Below are 23,695 nucleotides of genomic sequence, written 5' to 3'. Positions count from 1 at the left end.
GTCATCTTCTGTCGTTCCCTTCTCCTCCTGCCCCCAATCCCTCCCAGCATCAGAGTCTTTTCCAATGAGTCAACTCTTCGCATGAGGTGGCCAAAGTACTGGAGTTTCAGCTTTAGCATCATTCCTTCCAAAGAAATCCCAGGGCTGATCTCCTTCAGAATGGACTGGTTGGATCTCCTTGCAGTCCAAGGGACTCTGAAGAGTCTTCTCCAACACCACAGTTCAAAAGCATCAATTCTTTGGCACTCAGCCTTCTTCACAGTCCAACTCTCACATCCATACATGACCACAGGAAAAACCATAGCCTTGACTAGCAGAGTTGATTACAAAGATTTGAATGCAAGAAGTATATTTGGAAGGTGATCCAGGAAGTAACAGGGTACTGGTGACATCTACTCCACAATCCAGTTGTGTCTCAGGATGTCCTAGAATAAATACAAATGAGAAATAATGTGATTCACTAAACATTTAATCCTACAAGACCTCTCTTTATCAGTGATGCCAAAACTCTTATATGTACCACTATCACAGAAAATTGTCACAACATATTTTAATTATCTATTTTCTCTTTAGTTTCTGCTTTCTCTCCCACCCCATAAAACCTTCTCTGACTGCCTATCATCAATAAATCTGTCTCCTTTAAATCTACATAGTGCTTATTGTCTGTACCAGTTATTAGCAATAGCCATGTTCTCCTTTGTAATATACATTTATGCACCCATTTTCTCACATCTTGATGTACATATCTACAGCCCAGTACCTAACAGTTAGTGAACATCCAAAAATACTTTGCTTATCTTGCTTGCTGTAAATAAAGGAAATTCATGGTTCCCAAAATTTAACACCTAAGAATTACAAATTTACTTGCCTTTAATTTTAATAAAAAGAGTTGGGGTCCTTACAAAATAAGAAGGAAGCCAATATAAAATGAACAATAAGTAGTAGCATTACAAACTTTTCTATTAGAAACGATAATTTTTAAAAATTAAGAATGCAGAAATGTATTTTTGAGCTATGCAATATTTATCAAAAGCTTCTAAAAGCTTCTAATGCATCCATGACCATTCACTGAATTTTACCTATGTTGCCATTTAAAAACTGAAAATGTTTCTTTTGCCTTGGTAAAAAGCAAGTCTGAGAGTTTCTGTCAATTGTTATACATCTCAGTTTTCTCTGAAAATAAAAGTGACTTTTCCCTGTCACCACCTCCCATGCCCAGCTGAAAGACTGTTACCTTCTCCAATGATGTAAACTATGGAAATAAGTAACTGGATGCTACTGACCTAGGTCGTGCAGCCTCAAAATATAGTGGTCTTGCAGGAGCCATAAACTAAGAAACACCTTCCTGGCAGCTTTGGCCAACCAATTTGATTGTTTACAAGACTAGGATAGATTTAAAAGTGAAAGTGAAGTAGCTCAGTCATGTCCGACCCTTTGCAACCCCATGGACTGTACAGCCTTCTAGGTTCCTCCGTCCATGGAATTTTCCAGGTAAGAGTATTGGAGTGGTTTGCCATTTCCTTCTCCAAGACATCTTCCCCACCCAGGGATCGAACCTGGGTCTCCCGCCTTACAGGCAGACAGACGCTTTACCGTCTGAGCCACCAGGGAAGCTAAAAGGATGGTTTTAGCTCACTATTAAAATCCCAAGTCATGGCCAAAACATACATGCCTCAATATTTTTCAGCTATTTCGAACAACTTGAAGACTATGGAAGCTCTATTCACATGATTGACTTTTGCTCAAAGAAATACCAAAATGTTGCTCATCTCCACTGCACTCTTGGCAGTTAATTTTTTAAAAGATTTGTTTATATCTTGCAGTCTTCAGTAGAGTGACAAATAAATTCAGAACTTCAGTAAGGTGAGAAATGAACTTTGAACTCCAGTAAAGAGAGAGAAACTGTGCATACCATTCCTTTAATCAAAACCATTCAGTATTTTTCATGAAACAATCACATCTAAGCCTCTAAAGATACACTTAGTGTGGTGTTAAAAATAAAAGAGCAGATAAGCCAACTTAATCATGTATTTTGAAAAATTAAGCCAATACTGCAAATAAAATCTTGGAGGTATAATGTATAAAGAGATTCAAGATCTATTCTAAAGATTTTGGATTACATAGTGACAAGGAATAGATTATGTAGTTAATGTATGACTAACACACTATAGAAGAAGCTTTTCATGCAAAATAAATTTAGCAAGCTATCTTATTTATAGTTTTATTTTATGATTTCCCCTGCTGGAACCTTTTCAAGAGAAACTAGTTGGCATTAAGAAAAATAAAAAATCTATTCATCACTTTTATTTTTTTTAACTTCTTCACATAGATTTTTTTAAACTTACTTTTTCAAGACTTCTGGTAGATATTTAGCTTTCTTTATATTCTCTCAGAGGAAAAATGTATTTCAAGACAGCTGTAAAATCTATAAATACAATGAACAGAATCTTTTTACTCTAAAATAGTGCTCATTCAAGGTAAGAATATCCTCTTAAATTCTGGATTTCTTTCAGATGGCTATTTTGAAATGTTTTGTCTTATTTCAGTTACATTTTAGTATTTTAGGCAACTTTTACATCTGTGAGCCTTGAACTGTGTTAGTTAAAGCAGCCCAAAATAAGTAGCAATAATAATAAATTTCAAGGCAAGATTTACAACACACAGAGGCCATAGTTCAACTAGGATAAAAGTATGTCTGAATATGATTTTAAAATAAATATTTACTAACATCCTGTTTGTAGATATTTTGATTTTTAGTGACAATTGAAGAAAGTATATATTTACTTTCAAATCCTGGGAACTTTTCCAGGACTAAGATAAAGCATCAGCCAGTTTTAATAGTGTGAGTCAACATTATATACGGGGATTTCTCACAGTGAAGTGTCCGCAGTGCCTTGTATTTTATGACAACTATGTAGAATTCTAGAATCAAATTCAAAGGGGAAATAATAGTAAAAAGCAGCAATGCAGTTTATTGAAAGTATAACATCCTAACCAATCACCTAATGACATCCTTCCAGTAGGAATTTTCTCTGTCTTAAGGCTGTGAAATTGGCTGTGTGTGTGTCTGTGCTCAGTCACTCAGTCGAGTCTGACTCTTTGTGACCCATGGACTGTTCCCTGCTAGGCTCCTCTGTCTGTGGAACTTTCCAGGCAAGAATACTGGAGAAGGTTACCATTTTATACTCCAGGTATCTTCCTGAACCAGGAATGCGTGCCCTGCATTGGTTGGCAGATTCTTTACCACTGAAATGGGCTACTAGCCCTGGAAGGGGTCTGCTTTCCCTTGAGCCAGCCCACTGTTCTAACAGCAACTCTCACGCTAATAAATTCTGTTCTTCTCTCAAACAAACAAATAAAATATGCCTTTTATATTTTTGTAAAGGACACCACTTAGAATAAGATCCAGACTTAAAAGACGGAAGTAAAGAAGAGAAGTAAGCCAAAGCCTATTAATACAATGAGAACATCCAAATTTTCACAATGACAGCAGAGCCAGTTCACTCAGAGGTTAGTTAAATAATAGTTTTAAGGACTCACTGTCCTTTCTGAGAAAATGAACAGTGTAAGGCTAAAGCTCTCATGATGCGAACAATTGGAGCAATCACGCACATAGATTAATACATACTCACAAAATACTGACTTCATTTACTGAATCACTGGAGGCACTTTAAATGTTTATTTGCATTTTACAGTTAACATAGTTGTACTGAAATCTCAATACTAATTTACCTCTATTAGATATCACACAGCCCATTGTGATTGCCAAGTCCATTGCAGGTTGTACCTTACAATCGTGGGTGTATTTGGCTGTGGTTACCTTTGATAATGGGAGGAAGAGTATAAACAAACAGATAAGTTAATGTTAATTTTGGGGGGAGGAGGGTTACTTTTTGGATAACAAACTGCACAAAGGTTCTTGAGAAAGATTAAGATTTGAGGTTGATTGTATGCATTCCTATATCCAAGTGCTTAGAACAATCCCTGAAACAGTTAGGAAATTTAAAATTATCTTCCAGAGGAATGAACTACAGTGATACAGCACTAATATAATAATAAAAAGACAACTTATTTGTAAGATCTCTTTTCCCATATCAGTTCAGTTCAGTTCAGTCACTCAGTCATGTCTGACTCTGCGACCCCATGGATACAGCATGCCAGGCCTCCCTGTCCATCAACAACTCCCGGAGTTTACCCAGACTCATGTCCATTGAGCTGGTGATGCCATCTAACCATCTCATCCTCTGTCATCCCCTTCTTCTCCCACCTTTAATCTTTCCCAACATCAGGGTCTTTTCTAATGACTTAGTTCTTCGCATCAGGTGGCCAAAGTATTGGAGCTTCAGCTTCAGCACCAGTCCTTCCAATGAATATTCAGGACTGATTTCCATTAGGATGGGTTGGTTGGATCTCCTTGCAGTCCAAGGGACTCTCAAGAGTCTTCTCCAACACCACAGTTCAAAAGCATCAATTCTTCAGTACTCAGCTTTCTTGATAGTCCAACTCACATCCATACATGACTACTGAAAAAACCATAGCCTTGACTAGACGGACCTTTGCTGACAAAGTAACCTCTCTGCTTTTTAATATGTTGTCTAGGTTGGTTATTTGGAGAAGGCAATGGCACCCCACTCCAGTACTTTTGCCTGGAAAATCCCATGGATGGAGGAGCCTGGTGCCCAATGGGGTTGCAAAGAGTTGGACACGACTGAGCGACTTCACTTCACAAACAATGGTGGAGGTAATGAAGAAAATGGTGACCTCCTTCAAAAGATACCTTGTATATACTTCTACACTCAGTGCCCCCAACCCTGCAGCAAGCCATCACCAACCCACACCTCCACTGGAGACTCCTGGACACTCACAGGCAAGTCTGGATCAGTTTCTTGTGGGGTCACTGCTCCTTTCTCCTGGGTCCTGGTGCACAAGGTTCTGTTTGTGCCCTCCAGTAACCCATATAAAAGCATTCAAAAATATGGAAATTACTTAATATGATTTCCCTTAACTACTCATTTTTTATGGTGTTGATGACTTCCCATTCAATTGGGATTTTGGAATGAAGATACCATGAAGGAGAATTTTTGTATTCACAGAGAAATCTATAGTATGTTTTAGATGTCTATCATAAAACATGTCATCAGTATAGAATCTCTATTGTTTCAATGTCCAGATTTGTTTGTCTAACAAAGTTACCCCATATTTTATGTTTACTTTTCTGCTTCTTCCTATGTTTTATTTTTCCCCCACAATGCTCTGATCTTGGTAATACATTTTTTTTCATCTATTCTCATTGCATTAATAAATTCAAAGGAATTAAATTATCAGATTAAAAAGTCTCACAGTAAACTCATTGTCTTCTTCCCAAATTTGGACCATCCAGTCCTATTAAGACTTTGTAAAATTATAAAGTACTAGTTCAGGTCACTTCAGTTCAGTTGCTCAGTTGTGTCCGACTCTTTGCAACCCCATGAATCACAGCACGCCAAGCCTCCCTGTTCATCATCAATTCCTGGAGTTCACTCAAACTCATGCCCATCAAGTCAGTGATGTCATCTAGCCATCTTATCCTCTGTCGTCCCCTTCTCCTCCTGCCCCCAATCCCTCCCAGCACCAGAGTCTTTTCCAAAGAGTCAACTCTTCTTATGAGGTGGCCAAAGTATTGGAGTTTCAGCTTCAGCATCAGTCCTTCCAATGAACACTCAGGACTGATCTCCTTTAGAATGGACTGGTTGGATCTCCTTGCAGGCCAAGGGACTCTCAAGAGTCTTCTCCAACACCACACTTCAAAAGCATCAATTCTTTGGCAGCGCTCAGCTTTCTTCACAGTCCTACTCTCACATCCATACATGACTACTGAAAAAACCATAGCCTTGACTAGATGGACCTTTGTTGGCAAAGTAATGTCTCTGCTTTTCAATATGCTATCTAGGTTGGTCATAACTTTCCTTCCAAGGAGTAAGCGTCTTTTAATTTCATGGCTGCAGTCACTATCTGCAGTGTTTTGGAGCCCAGAAAAATAAAGTCTGACACTGTTTCCACTGCTTCCCCATCTATTTCCCATGAAGTGATGGGACCGGATGCCATGATCTTAGTTTTCTGAATGTTGAGCTTTAAGCCAACATTTTCACTCTCCTCTTACACTTTCATCAAGAGGCTCTTTAGTTCCTCTTCACTTTCTGCCTTAAGGGTGGTATCATCTGCATATCTGAGGTGATTGATATTTCTCCCAGCAATCTTGATTCCAGCTTCTGCTTCTTCCAGCCCAGCGTGTCTCATGATGTACTCTGCATATAAGTTAAATAAGCAGGGTGACAATATACAGCCTCGATGTACTCCTTTTCCTGTTTGGAACCAGTCTGTTGTTCCATGTCCAGTTGTAACTGTTGTTTCCTGACCTGCATACAAATTTCTCAAGAGACAGGTCAGGTGGTCTGGTATCCCCATCTCTTTCAGAATTTTCCACAGTTTATTGTGCTCCACACAGTCAAAGGCTTTGGCATAGTCAATAAAGCAGAAATAGATGTTTTTCTGGAACTCTCTTGCTTTTTCCATGATCCAGGGGATGTTGGCAATTTGATCTCTGATCCTTCTGCCTTTTCTAAAACCAGCTTGAACATCTGCAAATTCACGGTTCACATATTGCTGAAGCCTGGCTTGGAGAATTTTGAGCATTACTTTACTAGCATGGAAGATGAGTGTAGTTGTGCGGTAGTTTGAGCATTCTTTGGCATTGCCTTTCTTTGGAATTGAAATGAAAACTGACCTTTTCCAGTCCTGCGGCCACTGCTGAGTTCTCCAAATTTGCTTACATATTAAGTGCAGCACATTCATAGCATCATCTTTCAGGATTTGAAATAGCTCAACTGGAATTCCATCACCTCACTAGGTTTGTTCGTAGTGATGGTTTCTAAGGCCCACTTGACTTCACATTCCAGGATGTCTGGCTCTAGGTCAGTGATCACACCATCGTGATTATCTGGGTCGTGAAGATCTTTTTTGTACAGAAGTACTAGTGGTGACCTAAAATCTTCAGTGTAATTTAGACCACTCTTCCATTCTCTTCATTCAACAGGTTATCAAATTTAATCAAGCTTGTTTCAAAAATATACTTCAAATGTATCAACCCTTTCAGATTTTCTCTCTCACCAACATATTAAAAAGCAGAGACATTACTTTGCCAACACAGGTCTGTCTAGTCAAGGCTATGGTTTTTCCTGTGTTCATGTATGGATGTGAGAGTTGGACTATAAAGAAAGCTGAGTGCGGAAGAATTGATTCTTTTAAACTGTGGTGTTGGAGAATACTCTTGAGAGTCCCTTGGACTGCAGGAGGATCCAACCAGTCTATCTTAAAGGAGATCAGTCCTGGGTGTTCATTGGAAGGACTGATATGGAAACTGAAACTCCAATACTTTGGCCACCTGATTCAAAGAGCTGACTCATTTTAAAAAACCCTGGTGCTAGGAATGATTGCGGGTAGGAGGAGAAGGGGACGACGGAGGATGAGATGATTGGATGGCATCACCGGCTCAATGGACATGAGTTTGGGTAAACTCTGGGAGTTGGTGATGGACAGGGAGGCCTGGAGTGCTGTGGTTCATGGGGTCACAATGAGTCAGACATGACTGAGTAACTGAACTGAACTGAGCCTATGATCAGGCTCACATCATATACCGACTCTTGCAAAAGTCTTTCTGGTTTTCTTGCTACCAAACTTAATTTGGTTTCATCCATTCTTTTCAAGGTTTCTAAATTTACCTTCCCAGATTATATGCACATCTTTTTATCAATTCAAAATCACTTCCCTAGTCCCTAAAGGCTACAAAACAAAATCCAGAAAGACAGTCAAGATCCACCATAATCTTTGCAGCCTGTATCCCTCTACTACCTTTTGTGTGCCAGTGTTTCCACATCTTATGATCCTCTGAACATTACATGTACAATATTTTGTCAGTTCTTTCATTGTTATTTTTTAATGACTTGATATGTTCTTCTTGCCTTCAACTCCAATATATCCTACTCATCCTTTAAGGTTTATAAGATATGCTGCTGCTGTTGCTGCTAAGTCGCTTCAGTCGTATCCAATTCTGTGCGACCCCATATGTTAGTTTGGTATTAAAACGTCTACATGTCGATTTTTATTTCATCTGCCTATGCAGTAGACTAGTACAGTCCAGACTCCACGTAATGGTTCAACTGATATCAAAAGGTGATAATTATGAAAATAAGCCTCAGATTAATTGTGCTGAGTATTATCAGTGTATCTTATAGATATTAAAATATCATTCATTCATAGACCAAAGATAAAAATATCTAGGTCAATGAAATGTCAAAAATCAAATTATAGTACATATACATTGTCAAAGATAAAACCTTTTAATGTCATTATTTTGGCCCTCACTTTGACATTTAAGATTATATTTATCATTGAAACAAAAATAGTACAGTGTCTGAAGTGACTTTGATTAGTTTATTTCTGTTCCAGTGCCCGTTCATTTTTATTGGCTCCATGAAAGTGATTCATGTGTGTTTGTTTGTTTGTTTGTTTTTCACTCAGCAGTGACTCTGGATTTCATCTTCAAATGGAATCAGTTCAGTTCAGCCTCTCAGTTGTGTCCGACTCTTTGTGACCCCATAAATCGCAACATGCCAGGCCTCCCTGTCCATCACCAACTCCTGGAGTTTACTCAAACTCACATCCATCGAGTCAGTGATGCCATCCAGCCATCTCATCCTCTGTCGTCCCCTTCTCTTCCTGCCTCCAATCCCTCCCAGCATCAGAGTCTTTTCCAATGAGTCAACTCTTCACATGAGGTGGCCAAAGTACTGGAGTTCCAGCTTTAGCATCATTCTTTCCAAAGAGATCCCAGAGCTGATCTCCTTCAGAATGGACTGGTTGGATCTCCTTGCAGGCCAAGGGACTCTCAAGAGTCTTCTCCAACACCACAGTTCAAAAGTATCAATTCTTCAGCGCTCAGCCTTCTTCACAGTCCAACTCTCACATCCATACATGACCACAGGAAAAACCATAGCCTAAGAAGAGGTGGAAAGAATACACAGAAGAACTGTACAAAAAAGATCTTCACGACCCAGATAATCACGATGGTGTGATCGCTCACCTAGAGCCAGACATCCTGGAATGTAAAGTCAAGTGGGCCTTAGAAACCATCACTACGAACAAACCTAGTAGAGGTGATGGAATTCTAGTTGAGCTATTTCAAATCCTGAAAGATGATGCTGTGAAAGTGCTGGACTCAATATGCCAGCAAATTAGGAAAACTCAGCAGTGGCCACAGGACTGGAAAAGGTCAGTTTTCATTCCAATCGCAAAGAAAGGCAATGCCAAAGAATGCTTAAGCTACCGCACAATTGCACTCATCTCACACGCTAGTAAAGTAATGCTCAAAATTCTCCAAGCCAGGCTTCAGCAATACGTGAACCGTGAACTTCCTGATCTTCAAGCTGGTTTTATAAAAGGCAGAGGAACCAGAGATCAAATTGCCAACATCTCCTGGATCATGGGAAAAGCAAGATAATTCCAGAAAAACAACTATTTCTGCTTTATTGACTATGCCAAAGCCTTTGATTGTATGGAGCACAATAAACTGTGGAAAATTCTGAAAGAGATGGGGATACCAGACCACCTGACCTGCCTCTTGAGAAATTTGTATGCAGGTCAGGAAGCAACAGTTAGAACTGGACATGGAACAACAGACTGGTTCCAAATAGGAAAAGGAGTACATCGAGGCTGTATATTGTCACCCTGCTTATTTAACTTATATGCAGAGTACATCATGAGAAATGCTGGGCTGGAGGAAGAACAAGCTGGAATCAAGATTGCTGGGAGAAATATCAATCACCTCAGATTTGCAGATGATGCCATTCTTATGGCAGAAAGTGAAGAGGAATTAAAAAGCCTCTTGATGAAAGTGAAAGTGGAGAGTGAAAAAGTTGGCTTAAAGCTCAACATTCAGAAAATGAAGATCATGGCATCTGGTCCCATCACTTCATGGGAAATAGATGGGGAAACAGTGGAAACAATGTCAGACTTTATTTTTTTGGGCTCCAAAATCACTACAGATGATGACTGCAGCCATGAAATTAAAAGACGCTTACTCCTTGGAAGCAAAGTTATGACCAACCTAGACAGCATATTTAAATGCAGAGACATTACTTTGCCAACAAATGTCAAATGGAATATTTAGTAGCAAAGATCATCACATTTTTAGGCTATTCTTTATCAAATAAAATACTGACATTAATATATAATGTTAATTTGTGCTCTTACTCTCTGCCAGGTGTCATATTGAGTGTTTGAACATGGATCCTTTCATGTACTTATTGCCTCCTCTGTGTTATAGATACTATTATTATCTTCATTTATAATTTCCATAACTACTTGTAGGATGAATTATTAGCAGCCTTTAAAACATAAACAATTAATTGCCAATGGAAATATAAAATGCTAACTTCATTAATCACCAAGGGAATAGAAATGAAAACTACAGTTTAATACTTTGACATAAAATGTCTAAAATGTGGTTTAAGAGGGAGGAGATATATGTATAGCTGATTTACTTCATTGCACAGCTGAAACTAACACAACATTGTAAGCAAGTATACTCCAATTCCCCAATTAAAGACAAAGACATTGTCAGTTGTCTGATATGAATCAGTAGAAATTCTAACACATTGCTTTAGGGAGAAAAAAAAAAATTGTTCCATCACTCTGGAAAACTATGTGGCAAAATCTACTAAAGCTAAAAAATAATGCCTTTTCTTTAACCTAGCAATTCGACTCCTAGTTAAATAGACACAAAGATGTGTACCAAAAAGATATAAAGATGTTCATAGCAGCACTATTTGTAGTAGTCCAAACAAAACTACAAACACCCACCAATATCAGAATGGGTAAATGAATTGTAGTTTGTTCAACTCAAATAATTCACACCCAGCAAACAAAATGAACAAAATACAACTACATTCAATGACACAGATGCATCTTACAGAATAATGTTGAACAAAACATATCAGATACAAAAGAATACATATTATTTTATCCCATTTATAGAGAGTTCATAAGAGATAAGCAATGGATAATGCTAAAAGTTAGAATAATGGCTACCTTTGGGAAGTTGAGTCACATTTTATTTTTTCAGGTGGCTCAGTCGGTAAAAAGAATCTGCTTGCAATGCAGGAGATTGCCTGCAGTGCAGGAGACCTGGGTTCAATCCCTGGGTCAGGAAGATTCCTCGGAGAAGGAAATGGCAAACCACTCCAATATTCTTGCCTGGGAAATCCCATGGACAGAGAAACCTAGTGCGCTACAGTCCAAGTTGCAGTGAGTAGGACACGACTAAGCAACTAACCACCACCACTGGATGTTTATTGCATGGATGTGTTCAGTTCATGAAAATTCATCTCTTTGCAAACATGATCTTTAAACTTTTCAACATGCTTGTCATTTTTCAAATGAAATTTTATGTATAAAAGTAAACATTTGCTGTTTTTCCTAAGTTTGTGGCCTGAGGCTGGAGGAGAGCAGCCATTTTGTGACCATGAAGCAACTTCATCATACATTCACTCCTCAATTAATGCATGATTGTCGAATTAATTGACTTGAGGTTAGATAAAGATAATTTGAAAATAATGGAGAGTTTCATTCCACACCAGAGGGTCTTTGCTCTGTCTCTTGTCCCCCAGAATCTCACTCTCCATCCCCCAGACTCAAGTCTTCTGGCAGCTGCTTAAACTTGCCAAGCAGGAGGCATGACTTCTGCCCTGAGCCTCATGGTTTCTGCCTGGAGCTGTCCCTCAAAGGTATCTGCAGAGCTTGCTTCCTCGCTTCCTCTATGCTTCTGCTTAAATATCTTCTCATCAGAACGACCTGCCCTCAGCCCCACATGTAAAACACAACATTTTTATCCACACCCTCTCCAGCATTTATTGCTTGTAGACTTTTGGATCACAGCCATTCTGACTGGCGTGAAATGGTACCTCAATGTGGTTTTGATTTGCATTTCTATGATAATGACTGATGTTGAGCATCTTTTCATGTGTTTGTTAGCCATCAGTATGTCTTCTTTGGAGAAATGTCTATTTAGTTCTTTGTTCCATTTTTTGATTGGGTCGTTTATTTTTCTGGAATTGAGCTGCAGGAGTTGCTTGTATATTTTTGATATTAGTTGTTTGTCAGTTGCTTCATTTGCTATTGTTTTCTCCGATTCTGAAGGCTGTCTTTTCACCTTGCTTATAGTTTCCTTTGTTGTGCAGAATCTTTTAATTTTAATTAGGTCCCATTTGTTAATTTTTGCTTTTATTTCCAGTATTCTGGGAGGTGGGTCATAGAGGATCCTGCTGTGATGTATGTCGGAGAGTGTTTTGCCTATGTTCTCCTTTAGGAGTTTTATAGTTTCTGGTCTTACGTTTAGATCTTTAATCCATTTTGAGTTTATTTTTGTGTATGGTGTGAGAAAGTGTTCTAGTTTCATTCTTTTACAAGTGGTTGACCAGTTTTCCCAGCACCACTTGTTAAAGAGATTGTCTTTTCTCCATTGTATATTCTTGCCTCCTTTGTCAAAGATAAGGTGTTCATAGGTGTGTGGATTTATCTCTGGGGTTTCTATTTTGTTCCATTGATCTATATTTCTGTCTTTGTGCCAGTACCATACTGTCTTGATGACTGTGGCTTTGTAGTAGAGCCTGAAGTCAGGCAGGTTGATTCCTCCAGTTCCATTCTTCTTTCTCAAGATTGCTTTGGCTATTTGAGGTTTTTTTGTATTTCCATACAAATTGTGAAATTATTTATTCTAGCTCTGTGAAAAATACCATTGGTAGCTTGATAAGGATTGCATTGAATCTATAAAGGGAACTCTCTTACATTGTTGGTGGGAATGCAAACTACTACAGCCACTATGGAGAACAGTGTGGAGATTCCTTAAAACACTGGAAATAGAACTGCCTTATGACCCAGCAATCCCACTGCTGGGCGTACACACCGAGGAAACCAGAATTGAAAGAGACACTTCTACCCCAATGTTCATCGCAGCTTCCAGGACATGGAAGCAACCTAGATGTCCATCAGCAGATGAATGGATAAGAAAGCTGTGGTACATATACACAATGGAGTATTAGCCATTAAAAAGAATATTTGGGGGGAGGGCTTCAAAATCACTGCAGATGGTGACTGCAGGCATGAAATTAAAAGATGCTTACTCCTTGGAAGGGAAGTTATGTCCAACCTAGATAGCATATTCAAAAGCAGAGACATTACTTTGCCAACAAAGGTCCATCTAGTCAAGGCTATGGTTTTTCCTGTGGTTTTGTATGGATGTGAGAGTTGGACTGTGAAGAAGGCTGAGCACCAAAGAATTGATACTTTTGAACTGTGGTGTTGGAGAAGACTCTTGAGAGTCCCTTGGACTGCAAGGAGATCCAACCAGTCCATTCTGAAGGAGATCAGTCCTGGGATTTCTTTGGAAGGAATGATGCCAGAGCTGAAACTCCAGTACTTTGGCCACCTCATGAGAAGTGTTGACTCATTGGAAAAGACTCTGATGCTGGGAGGGATTGGGAGCAGGAGGAGAAGGGGACGACAGAGGATGAGATGGCTGGATGGCATCACTGACTCGATGGACGTGAGTCTGAGTGAACTCCAGGAGTTGGTGATGGACAGGGAGGCCTGGTATGCTGCGATTCATGGGGTTGCAAAGAGTTGGACATGACTGAGTGACTGAACTGAACTGAACTGAAAAAGAATACATTTGAATCAGTTCTAACGAGGTGGATGAAACTGGAGCCGATTATACAGAGTGAAGTAAGCCAGAAAGAAAAACACCAATACAGTATACTAATGCATATATGTGTTATTTAGAAATAACTAATTTCTAATTAATACATAATTCCATATATGGAATTTAGAAAGACGGTAATGATAACCCTGTATGTGAGAGAGCAAAAGAGACAGAGATGTATAGAACAGTCTTTTGCACTCTGTGGGACAGGGAGAGGGTGGGATGATTTGGGAGAATGGCATTGAAACATGTATAATATCATATAAGAAACAAATAGCCAGTCTAGGTTTGATGCAGGATACAGGAAGCTTGGGGCTGGTGCACTGGGAAGACCCACAGGGATGGTATGGGGAGGGAGGTAGGAGGGGGGTTCAGGATGGGGAACACGTGTACACCCGTGGCAGATTCATGTTGATGTATGGCAAAACCAATACAGTATTGTAAAGTAAGTAGCCTCCAATTAAAATAAATAAATTTAAATTAAAAACAACAACAACAACAACAACATTTCTCCCTACTCTCTTACATTTATTTTCATCACTGAAATTCTTATCTATGCTGTTTAAAATGTTACTTATTGAACTGCCTCTGCCCACTCAAACTTAAGCTCTGTCAGACCAAGAGTTTTTTGCTGTTGGTTCATGGCAATAACCTCGGAGCCTAAAACATTTCCTGGGAATATAGAATAGGTATACGATAACTATTTTTATTAAAAAAAAATATTTATTTATTTTTGGCTATGCTGGGTCTTCATTGCTATGAGCAGGCTTTCTCTAGTTGTGGTGAGTGGGGCTACTCTCTATTTGCCATGAGTGGGCTTCTCATTGCAGTGGCTTCTTTTGTTGCGGAGCACAGGGTCTAGAGCACATCGTTGTGGTACATAGGTTTAGTTGCTTCTTGGCATATGGAATCTTTCTGGACCAGGGATCAAACCTGTGTCTCTTGCATTGACAGGTGGATTCTTAACCACCAGGGAAGTCCATGATAACTATTTTTGAGTGAATGATAGTAACATATGACTTTATTAAAGCCACTGATAATCTCCAGGTATCTAATTGTCCCTTTTCCTCTCTAATTGAGGCAGAAAAAGTTTGGTGGAGAAATACCACAGGATGATGGTGGAGTGGGAAGTTCCTAGGTCCCCTGATCCATGATCCTCACTCCCTGCCATGTAACTGGATCTCTCTTACAAGGTGAATGTTCAAACAGCCTCTTCTCTCTCAAAAAAATCCTCCTCTGAAAAGTCAAACCAACTGCTCAGACACATTTTAAATATCAACTTAGAATCCCCTAAATTCCCCACTGTTCTTTCATTTCCTCTGTATGGTTTTGTTTTCTCTTCAATACTTAGGCCCCAAGCAATAAAGAACTTTTTTCATATTGGTAGATAGGCAGATCCTAGGGTCAACGACAAAGCCTCTTAATATACAAATCATGTCCTACAGCATAGACATGCATACAAATATAATCCCTTATCGTTCAACAAATACCTATCTTGAGTGTGAGATGGGGCAGGGTGAGAGGTGTGGGGTGTGAATATAATGATAAATAGTTTCAGATGTTTCCTGCTTTTAGTGAGGTTTACATTCTGCTTTATGGAATGTTTTAGGTTGGATGTCTCAGAAATAGATCTGAAACAAGTACATGGGATGAATGGCCTACATGAAAGATGTTAGGTGGGAAGGAAAGCAGGCAAGAGTATATTGAAGAACTGTTAGTGCTCTGGGCAACTGGGGCTGAGTGCTGCTCTGTCTTTCTAGGCTCTGTCACAAAGTACAGCTCAAAGCAGTCCCACCCCATGGCCCATCAGTTTTCAGCCATCATTGGTTGAGGCCTGCTCATAGGACATGAACACATGGCACTTTGGCCAGCTCCTTTGTCAATGTTGAGCATGATTTGTAGCCAGAGGAAGACCCATACAGAAAATATTGGATTCTTAGAGTGGGAATCCCATAGAGTGGAAGACACGGGAAGGGGGAGCCATTAGAGGACCCACCCTTGCTGCAGAGGACTGGCAGTACATTTAGGAAGAAAGGAAAATTCAAGAGAAACAAAAAAGAACTAGAATGAATGGGTAGCTCTGTTCAGTTGGCAAAGAAAAGTCGTTCTCAGTGTTGATGCTCAGCTGAAATATTCAAGACATGAAGGAGTTGGTGCCGCTTGTATCAGAGGAAGAGCTTCCTGGGGTGGAGGACATCCAGGACAAAGACCAGAATGAAGGGAATAGTTTGATACATTTAAGAAACTAAGAGGCCTGCAGGTCAAAGTGAAGTAAGCAAGTGAAAGAAAGGGACAATGTCAGAGACCTGCAGGTGCCATGAGTCACTGAAGGTTCCATCATGGGAATCCCACAAACTTGCATTCATGTCTAAAGTTATACAGACATTATGCATTATACATACACATATGTATGCCTGTACATCTGTATATTCATTAGATAAACATTTTAAAATATAGATACATATTTATATAATTATTCACAATTGGGCTTCTCTGGTGGCTCAGATGGTAAAGAATCTGCGTGCAGTGCAGGAGACCCAGGTTCGATCCCTTGGTCGGGAAGATCCCCTGGAATATAAAATGGCAACCCACGCTAGAATTCTTGCTTAGAAAATACCATGAACAGAGGAGCCTCGCAGCCTACAGTCCATGGAGCACAAAGAGGTGGACAAAATTGAGCGACTAAAACTTTCACTTTCACTTATACACAATTAGTAGTAGTTGCTGTTCATTGCTAAGTCATGTGCGACTCTTGGTGACCCCATTGTTTGACAGGCTCCTCTGCCTTTCACTGTCTCTCAGATTGCTCAGATTCACATGCATTGACTTGGTGATGCCATCCAACCATCTCATCCTCTGTCACTCCTTCTCCCGCCCTCAATCTTTCCCAGCATCAGTGATTTTTCCAGTGAGTTGGCTCTTCCCATCAGGTGTTCAAACTTTTAGAGTTTCAGCTTCAGCATCAGTCCTTCCAAAGAATATTAAGGGTTGATTTCCTTTTGGATCGACAGGTTTGATTTCCTTGTACATTTTCCCATATCTATTTGCCATCAAGTGATGTGACCAGATGCCACGATCTTTGTTTTTTTAATGTTGAGCATTAAGGCAGCTTTTTCACTCTCCTCTTTCACCTTCATCAACTCTCCTCATTTCACTCTCCTCTTTCACCTCAACTAAAGAGGCCCTTTAGTTCCTCTTTTTTGTCTGCCATGCAGATGGCACCACCCTTATGGCAAAAGTGAAGAGGAACTGAAAAGCTTCTTGATGAAGGTGAAAGAAGAGAGTGGAAAAGTTGGCCTAAAGCTCAACATTGAGAAAACGAAGATCATGGCATCTGGTCCCATCACTTCATGGGAAATAGATGGGGAAACAGTGGAAACAGTGTCAGACTTTATTTTTTTGGGCTCCAAAATCACTGCAGATAGTGACTGCAGCCATGAAATTAAAAGATGCTTACTCCTTGGAAGAAAAGTTATGACCAACATAGATAGCATAATCAAAAGCAGAGACATTACTTTGCCAACAAAGGTCTGTCTAGGCAAGGCTATGGTTTTTCCTGTGGTCATGTATGGATGTGAGAGTTGGACTGTGAAGAAAGCTGAGCGCCAAAGAATTGATGCTTTTGACCTGTGGTGTTGGAGAAGACTCTTGAGAGTCCCTTGGACTGCAAGGAGATCCAACCAGTCCATTCTGAAGGAGATCAGTCCTGGGATTTCTTTGGAAGGAATGATGCCAGAGCTGAAACTCCAGTACTTTGGCCACCTCATGCAAAGAGTTGACTCATTGAAAAAGTCTCTGATACTGGGAGGGATTGGGGGCTGGAGGAGAAGGGGACGACAGAGGATGAGATGGCTGGATGGCATCACTGGCTTGATGGACGTGAGTTTGAGTGAACTCCGGGAGTAGGTGATGGAAGGGAGGCCTGGCGTGCTGCGATTCATGGGGTCACAGAGTCGGACACGACTGAGCAACTGAACTGAACTGAGAGTAGTATCATCTGCATATCTGAGATCGTTGATATTTCTCCTGGCATCTTGATTCCAGCCTGTGATTCATTCAGCCTGGCATTATGAATGATGTACTCCTCATAGAAATTAAATAAGCAGATTACAATATACAGCCTTGTACTCTTTCCCAATTTGGAACCAGTGAGTTGTTCCAAGTCCAGTTTTAACTGTTGCTTCTTGACCTTCAGATATAGTGGTCTGATATTCCCATCTCTAAGAATTTTCCACAGTTTTCTGTGATGCACACAGTCAAAGGCTTTAGCATAGTCAACGAAGCAGGAGTTTTTTGGAATTCCCTTGCTTTTGCTATGATCCAACAAATGTTAACAGTTTGATCTCTGATTCCTCGGCCTTTTCTAAACCCTGCTGGTACATCTGGAATTTCTCAGTTCATGTACTACTGAAGCCTAGCTTGAAGGATTTTGAGCATAACTTTACTAGCATGTGAAAATAGAACAATTGTATGGAAGTTTGAACATTCTTTGGCATTACCCTTCTTTGGGATTGGAATGAAAACTGACCTTTTCTAGTCCTGTAGCCACTGCTGAGTTTTCCAAATTTGCCAGTATATTGAGTCAGCATTTTAACAGCATCCTCTTTTAGGATTTTAAGTAGCTCAACTGGAATTCCATCACCTCCACTAGCTTTGCTGGTTGTCATGCTTCCTAAGGCCCAGTTGACTTCACACTCTAGTATGTCTGGCTCTAGGTGAGTGACCACACCATCCTGGTTACCCAGGTCATTAAGACATTTTATGTATAGCTGTTCTGTGTATTCTTGCCACCTCTTCTTAATCTCTTCTGGTTATGTTAGATCCTTACAATTTCTGTCCTTTATCATGCCCACACTTGCATGAAATGTTCTCTTGATATCTCTAGTTTTTCTGAAGAGATCTCTAGTCTTTCCCATTCTATTGTTTTCTTCTATTTCTTTGCACTATTTGTTTGTTTATTTAAGAAGGCCTTCTTATCTCTCCTTGCTATTCTCTGGAACTCTGTACTCAGTTGCGTATATCTTTCCCTTTCTCCCTTGCCTTTCAGTTCACTTTTCTCAGCAAAGCCTCCTTGGACAACCACTTTGCCTTCTTGCATTTCTTTTTCTTTGAGATGGTTTTGATCACTGCCTCCTGTACAGTGCTATGAACCTCCACCCGTAGTTCTTTAGGCACACTATCTACCAGACCTAATCCTTTGAGTCCATTCATCACCTCCACTATATAATCATAAAGGTTTTGATTTAGGTCATACCTGATTTGCCTAGTGGTTTTCTCTACTTTGTTCAGCTTAAGCCTGAATTTTTCAATAAGGAGCTCATTATCTGAGATACCATCAACTCCAGGCCTTGTTTTTGCTGACTGTATAGAGATTTCCCATCTTTGGCTGTACAGAATTTTATCAATCTGATTCTGATATTGACCATCTGGTAATGTCCATGTGTAGTCTTTTCTTGTGTTGAAAAAGGGTGTTTGCTTTGACCAGTGTGTTCTCTTGACAAAACTGTTAGCCTTTGCCCTTCATTTTGCTACATTTTGTACTCCTAGGCCAAACTTGCCTGTTACTCCATATATCTTTTGATTTCCTACTTTTGAATTCACATTCCCTGTGACGAAAAGGACATATTTTTTTGATGCTAGTTCTAGCAAGCCTTGTAAATCTTCAGAGAAGCAGTCAACATCAGCATTCAGCATTAGTGGTTGGGGCACAGACTTGAATTACTGTGATGCTGAATGGTTTGCCTTGGAAAGGATCTGAGATCATTCTGTCATTTTTGTGATTGCACCAAAATACTGCACTTTGGAATCTTTTATTGATGATAATGGCTACTCCATTTTTTCCAAGGGATTCTTGTCCACAGTAGTAGATGTAATGGTCATCTGAATTAAATTTGCCCAGTCCTGTCCATTTTAGTTTACTGATTCCTATGATGTTGATGTTCATTCTTGCTATCTCCTGCTTGACCATGTCCAATTTACCTTGATCCATGGACCTAATATTCCAAGTTCCTGTCCAATATTGTTCTTTGCAGCATCAGGCTTTACTTTCATCACCAGACACATCAACAACCTAACATCATTTACACTTTGGCCCAGCTGCTTCATCTTTCTGAAGCTATTTGCAGTTGCCCTTTACTCTTCTTCAGTAGCATATTGGACACCATCTAACCTATGGGGGTCATCTTCTGGTGTCATATATTTTTGTCTTTTCATACTTTTCATGGAGTTCTGTGGAAAGAATACTGGAGTGGTTTTCCTTTTCCTCCTCCAGTAGACCACGTTTTGTTGGAACTCTTCACTATGACTTGTCTGTCTTAGGTGGCCCTGCACTGCCTGGCTCATATCTTCATTGAGTTATGCAAAACTCTTCACCATGACAAAGCTGTGATCCATGAAGCAATACATTTGGTTAAGTACTTATTTATAAATACCAGTCTAATGGATGATGAAAATAATAGAATCTGCTTTCATTCCCAGTCATTGTGCAAACATGAACAGTGTATACCATGTGTGAAATAGATAGCCAGTGGGAAGCTGCTATAAAGCACAGAAAGTTCAGCTCGATGCTGTTTTGACCTAGAGGGATGGCCTGGGGAGGGAGAGGGAAGGTCAAGAGGAAGGCTATGGGTATTCATATGGACGATTCACTTTCTTGTACAGCAGAAACTAACACAACATTGTAAAGCAATAATATTCCAATTAAAGAATGAACACTGTAGACAAATAAGTGTATATTTTGTGGTCCCTGGTTGAAGTATCTGTGGATAACCCTGAATGTCTAGTCAGATGTAACCAGCACACTGATGAGGAGAGTTACTGAGACAGTAACAGTGGGAACTAGTTGGGAGAGAAAAACAGAAAACAGATGGATGACAGGCAAATCTAAGTTGGGACTCATTTTAGGTTTTTGATTGAAACTCCTTAAAGCAAAGAAGTATTATAAAATGAAAAGAGCTGAAAATATGCTTTAAAACCCATCTAACTTGAAGCTTGAAGCATGATGGGTAACATTTTTCTTTTCCTATTATTTTTCTTCTTTTTAGAAAAATTGGCTGTCACAAAATCAGAGAGTTTGAGTAGTGAGTGACTCACTCCAGGACTCATCTCTAATTTTTTAGGTCTTGTTTTGTTTGTTTGTTTGTTTGTTTGTTTTAAACCAGATTCAAAGTTAGTGGGAAAGGCACAGGTATGAGTTAACTTAAATTCAGCATGCATTGGCATTACTTACAGTGATTTGGAGAGCCTTTGAACAAAGGAGAAAAGATTACTGATAGTGAAATTAGAGAACTGGGCAAACACATTGTGTGGAGTTGACAGGGAAATGTTTGTGCTACCCCTATTTTAAGAAAATGGTATGGTAGCAGGAGGAAATCAGTGAGGCAGCATTGTTCTCAGTTGTTTTAAAGGCAAGGGGTCATGGAGACAATGTAGATACAGGCTAATTTTTAATGGATTTAAAATTCATTTCTAACCTATTGAAATCTTGTACACCATGTGCAATGACTCACTGAGTTATTGCTGAGAAGGAGCCGGATAATGGAAAAAGCAGAAATATTCATGTTCTTTCTCCAAGGGGCCTCCCACTGCCCTTGACTGTTCACTATCTGTCCTGCAGAAAGCTCATGATGGCCTAATCAACAGCATTATCAAGGATTGAGCCTTAAACGTCAGCCAGAGAGGGTGTTCCATCCCCAAATCTGACTTCTGGCCCAATTTTTACAAATTATACACTTGGATAATCCCTTTGTCATCCAGTTGCTATGAGGCCAGCTGTTCTTCATTGAAACATAATCATCCTTCGATGTTCTCCATAAACACGCTGGTTGGGAAGCAAAAGCAACTGCATTAAACCAGAAGGAATTCAGTGAGAATATGATTGATTAGAAAGAGACCACTGCTCCCCGCCAAACTTGCATGGTTTCCATCAGATTGATTATTTCTAACTTTTGTTAGTAAAAAACTAAAAATGACCTGGAACTATGAAGACAGTTGAGAAATTAAAGACTCTATGGCAAGATAGATTTTTACTCTTTTCTGTTATTTTTTAAATGTTGTATATTGAAATCAGCCCAAGTTTTCCTCATTGGGTGAATAGATTTTTAAAAATGTGGTATATGGTTCATGGAGTCGCAAAGAGTCAGACACGACTGAGTAACTGAACTGAACTGAACTGATAGTCTTACAATACTTAGAATACTACACAGCAAGAGAAGGTAATGAGCTCATCATGTATGAAACGAGTCGCCAGTCCAGGTTCGATGCACGATACTGGATGCTTGGGGCTGGTGCACTGGGATGACCCAGAGGGAGGGTATGGGGAGGGAGGAGGGAGGAGGGTTCAGGATGGGGAACACAGGTATACCTGTGGCGGATTCATTTCGATATTTGGCAAAACTAATACAATATTGTAAAGTTAAAAAAAAAAAAAAGAACAAATTAAAAAAAAAAGAAGGTAATGAGCTATGGATAAATACAACCTGGATGAATCTCAAATACATTATAGTAAGTGACTCCGCATATATGACCTCCTCTGAAAGATTATGGGGAAATGGGATCAGTGGTTGCCAAAGGCTGGAAATGGATGAAAAGAGCTGACTATAAAGGCACAGTAGATTATTACTTGAAGTGATGGGATTATTCAACAACATAATTGTGGTAGTAGTTATCTGACTGGGATCATATATTTTAATTTGTCAAAAATCATAGAATGGTGTATCAAGAAAGAATGAATCTTACTGTATGTAAATTATACATTAATAAACTTATCGATAGGGCTTCCCTTGTGATGCAGGGGTGAAGAATTCACCTGCCAATGCAGGAGACACCAGAGACATGAATTTGATCCATGGGTTGGGAAGATCCCCTAGAGTAGGAAATGGCAACTCACTCCAGTATTCTCGCCTGGAAAATTCCATGGACAGAAGAGCCTGATGGGCTACAGTCAATGGGTTTGCAAAGAATCAGACACAACTGAGCACACACAAACCTTATTTAAAAATTGTTCTTGGTTGAAAAGTCCATTTTGTTTTTACTTTTTAGAAGAACAGCACACCACTCTTGCTTTACATAGCATGCCGCAATGCACATGGTGCACACTATGAGGTGGTATGGGTCAATGGTCTTTCTGAGTTTACAGGTGTTATATGTTGCTTTGATTTACTGATGTGGGTAATAGGAAATGAAGGTCATACATAGTCTTTTTCTTTCATCAGTAAAAGGCAGTTTTGTTGAAGGCCCTCCTGCTTGCTACCAACACAACCTACTTAGGATTCAATGTAATAAAAATTTTTGAAATATGTCCCTTATTAACTCTTTTAGAGCTCTTTTACCTTAACTAACCAAAATCTGCTCCAAACTAGAATTATAAAAGAAAAGTTGAGAGCTAGAGTTAATAGCACAATTTGCAAAAGAATCAATATGTCATGATGTTAGAAATGCATTTAAGCAGTTTGGATTCTTCAAAGAGATTAATGATATTCTGTTGGTTTAAAACACAGCCTAAATTCTTTGACACTATTCCCATTAAAAGGTAGATAATCTGTGTACCTTCTTCTGTATTAATCAGTACAGTAGATCAGAAGTGGCACTATGTGGCTTCTGAGGCAAGGTCACTGAGGGTTCTGCAGCTTCTACAATATAGTGCTAGAACACTTGGTGTTAAGTCCGGAGCCTAACTCCTCTGAGCCTGCCATGTTGTAAGGGAGGCTAAGCAACATGGCAAGGCCACACACATGTAGGTGCGCCAGTTGACAACCACAGCTGAGTCCAGTCTTTGAATCATAACAGTTCAAGTAAGAGATGTATGAGTGAAGAAGCCTTCAGATGATCCCAGCTTTTAGCCAAATAACTGATGAGACATCAGGCATCCCAGAGCAAAGACAAGCCATCCTCACTGTGCTCTGT

Source organism: Bos indicus, chromosome 13 (genome assembly GCF_029378745.1).
Source record: "Bos indicus isolate NIAB-ARS_2022 breed Sahiwal x Tharparkar chromosome 13, NIAB-ARS_B.indTharparkar_mat_pri_1.0, whole genome shotgun sequence".
NCBI classification, from domain to species: Eukaryota; Metazoa; Chordata; class Mammalia; order Artiodactyla; family Bovidae; genus Bos; species Bos indicus.
This window is presented reverse-complemented; position numbering follows the sequence as displayed.